Raw genomic sequence first — 4,221 nt, forward strand, 5'->3', positions numbered from 1 at the left:
GTTCGTATGCATTTTGTTTGTTTAGTTCAAAATGTGGTTTAAATGTATGTGGGCAGCGTTGGGTGGTGGCCTCCGGTATCAGCGTCTGCGGACTGGTCACCCATCCGCGGACAGATACCCAATAAAATTTGGAGGTCAGCGTTGGAGATACTTTAAAGCATTAGTCCTTAAGATATGTTAACCTTAATTATCAAAACACAGTACACAGTTGGCCCAGCTTAAGGGAAGTTCGTACTGGGCCCAGTACATCATTCTAGAGTTCTGTTCTTTCCAACACGAGGCGTGTGTTATTTATTTATTTATTTATTTTACTTTTATTTACATTTCAAAAATGTTTTAAACATGTAGATACATGGAATATTTTACTTTACCTAGTTTTTAAAAATGTTCGCCACGCATTACAAAAATGTTTGTGGAATGTAAAAGTTTTCTCTCGGGGTTTTAAAAAATGTTCTACAATTCAAAAAATTCTTCATGACATGGCACATATGGCAGCACATTTAAAACTATGTTCATGAAGTTTTCAAAACAATCACCGAAATGTAAAAACTTGTTCACGCATTTTGTAAAAAATATTCATACCATTGAAACTTTGTTCATGACATTTAAAAAATATTCACAAGTTCAAAAATATGTTCATGGCATTTTACAAAGTGTTATTTTTGCAAGGAAACTTTTGATCTAGAAGACTCCCATAGCATATAGAAAGTTTGTGTGCCATTAAAAAGTGTTCATAAAACTTTAGAAAGGTCTGCATGTTTAAAGAAGATGTTCATGCCATTTTTGAAAAATATTTAGTGTGAGCTTAGAAAACTTTCATCGTGTATCTGGAAAATGTTCAGCATGTATTTAAAAAATATCCAATGTACATGACAAATGCTCCACATGTATTCAGATAAAATGTTTAACATCTATCCAATATTCAACTTGAATCCAAAAAACTCAAAATTTATTTAGAAAATGAAAAAAATGGGAAAAGGAAAAATGAACTAAAATAAGAACAAAAGAAAACTGGTAAAAATAGTAGAGAAAACACAGAAAAAGTCCATGCAGAATCTCTCAACAGGGCATAAGGTGTTGGGTTTTCATTGCGACGGGGGACACCCATCGGGTGCTTTGTCTTAGGACTTGGCTGGGAAAGCACTACTACAATTGTTGTTTTTAGTGGTGGTGACGGCATGCATGATGACCGATGATGACAATGACGATGTATATTTTGTGGTAGCTAGATAGTGCTTGAAAACTATTGCTAGCCCATATATTTTCATGTGGTGGTACATACTAATCCCTCATGTGTAGGAGATATGCCCTAGAGGCAATAATAAATGATATTATTTATCTCCATGTTCATAATTATGTTTATATTCCATGCTATAACTGCTATGGTTCTCGAGTCTGCAATAACACGAGGCTCGGAGGAAGACTCATATGCACATGTGGAATAATAAACGGTAAGAAGTATTCCAAGTCTGGCCTCTAAGACTAGCTCAAGTGTTGCATGATGGTTCTGTTTTCCTGATCATGGGCATGTCTATGCCAACAACTTTGAGGGCACAATGTTAAGAGAACATTTGTGTTGAATCCACCCGAATTTATGTTATGCTATGAGATTCATTCGTCACAAGTTTATGGTTAATAACACAGAGATGGTTATTGTTTGCATAATTCCTTAGACCATGAGAGTATCGAGTTTCTTCATACTTGCTTCATGAACTTTGAGGTTTGTTAAACGTCATCCGTAAATGGGTGGCTATTACGGCGGCTTACGGGTTCATGGAAAAGTGTGTCAAGTAACTTGATAGCTCAAGATTGGGATTTGCTCCTCCGACGATGGAGAGATATTCTCGGGCCCTCTCGGTGTTACGGTATCCATCATCGTCTGGCCATACACAGTGTGATTTGATCACAGGGATGGCGGAACACGGAAACGAGAAAAGAGAACAAAACCGGTAACGAGGTAACTAGCATAGTGGACAAGTTATTGATCCACGGGGATGCAAGTAAATCTCACCTCGGGTATTTGTAACATATCGCGAAGCAACAGGAATAGCACACGGCAACAGGAGGTTCACTCGAATATTCATTCGTGTGGGTATAGGGGTCAATATGGGTGTCCACGGCTCCGATGTTGATCATTGATCGGAAAGGGTTCCGGTCATGTCTATACTTCACCAAACCTATAGGGTCACACACTTAAGGGTCATCTATCTGCTGAGTACTAGACAGCGAGTCTGAGAGAAATTTGCCGAAAAAGTTTTGGAGACAACGGAAGAGTTCCGGAGAGAGAATAGCGAAATAGTTTCGTAAAACCGAAAAGTTGTTTCGGGGTATTCCATTAAGTCAAATTTGTTCCGGGACATGCCTGATAATTCTTGGAGGGTGCTAGAATTATTCTGGAAACTTCTGGGAATTTTCCGGGATGAAAACCGGAAATGAGCTGCCGGGACCGCTTCAGATGCTTTTCGCAGATGAAAATCACCAAACCGGAATTGTTCCGAAACGCGTTGAAAATTATTTTAGTGGGTACTGGAAATGGTCTAAGCCCACATAAATATTTTCAGTTCGAACCGACGCTGAAAAATGCCGCCGTGAATAGTGAAAAGCACTGATTGGTTGCTTTTTGGGAAAATATATAAAGGGGATCTTTCCAAAAGATCTAGGGATGACATGGAAGGGTGGGAACCTCTTATTTGGGGGCCCCACAAGGGGTGGGACGTTCATGGGTGCAGCTCATCCATGGGGCCCCACTTGTCCCTTGTTTTCACTCTTTAGGTCCTTGGAAAGGACTCCATTTCATGTGGGTTTTGGGTTTTCTTGTAAAACCACCCTACCCCTTGGGTTTCCTATAAATAGAGGAGGTGAGGGCTGCCATCTCTTCACTCCTTACTGTCATACAAATTCCATGCATGATCTGGCTCTCTCCCTCCCTCCCCGCGAAATAGTTTCGTAGAGCCAAAAGGTTGTCTGGGTTCCGGCAGGAACTAGTTCTGGACGGCGAAGCCCTGCCGGATAGATGACACCGTATGTGTGCAACTCTGTAGGGAGATCGTAGTTTCGGTCTTACACTAGTAGAAAAACGATTTTTAGTACCGGTTCGTAAGGACCTTTAGTACCGGTTCTGGAACCGGTACTACAGAGTGGGGACTAAAGGCCCCCCCTTTAGTCCCGGTTTAACACGAACCGGGACCAAAGGCCCACCACATGGCACGAGGCGCGCCATGGTCTGGGGGACCTTTAGTCCCGGTTGGTAAGGATTTTTTTATTTTTATTTTTGAAATAAAGCAAAAACAGCCAACCTACTGGGCCGGCACGGCCTGCATACGACTAGAAACCCAATCTCTAGTTGGGCCAGGATGCAGGCCCGTACGGCCCAGTAGGCCCCACAGGGCAGAAGACTTGCAATAGGCCCACAAATGCCTGCTTAGAGAGGAGCTCGACACGGTAGCCGTGGCGGGGCTTATAAGCCGGTGCGAGCTCCTCTCAACTAGCGAGGTGGGACTAAACATTGTGCACTGCGGGTGGCAGCGCACCACCTTTAGTACCGGTTGGTGGCTCCAACCGGTACTAAAGGGGGGGGGTCTTTAGTACCGGTTGGAGCCACCAACCCGTACTAAAGGCCACCAACTTTAGTACCGGTTGGTGGCTCCAACCGGTACTAAAGACCCCCCCCCCCCTTTAGTACCGGTTGGAGCCACCAACCCGTACTAAAGGCCACCACCTCTTTAGTACCGGTTCGTGGCACGAACCGGTACTAAAGATTCGCCACGAACTGGTACTAATGAGCGCCGCCCGCCTGGCCGTTGGAATTGGCATTAATGGTCACATTAGTGCCGGTTCAATACCAAACCGGGACTAATGAGTTTCACATTAGACCCTTTTTCTACTAGTGTTAGTTCGAGAGTGCCTCCCGAAGGGCTGTCCGTGTGACCATCCGAGTTTCAAAGGTCCTCCCGAAGGGCTGTCCGAGTGACCGTGTGAGTTTCGAAGGTCCTCCCGAAGGGCTGTCCGTGACACCGTCCGGGGGACTGTCCGACCACCTCCCGGAGAGCTGTCCGAGGGGCAGATGAGGGTATACATCCTCGCGGTTGGGAGGTTGTAAATCCTAGCTGCGGGGATCAGCAGCGCCGATCGTCATCGACTCTACTTCCCGCTGCGCTACGAGTCGATAACGAAAAAGATCAAACCTTGCATGTTGTCTCCATAGTAGTCCTGGGCTGGTGC

Source organism: Triticum aestivum, chromosome 6D (genome assembly GCF_018294505.1).
Source record: "Triticum aestivum cultivar Chinese Spring chromosome 6D, IWGSC CS RefSeq v2.1, whole genome shotgun sequence".
NCBI classification, from domain to species: Eukaryota; Viridiplantae; Streptophyta; class Magnoliopsida; order Poales; family Poaceae; genus Triticum; species Triticum aestivum.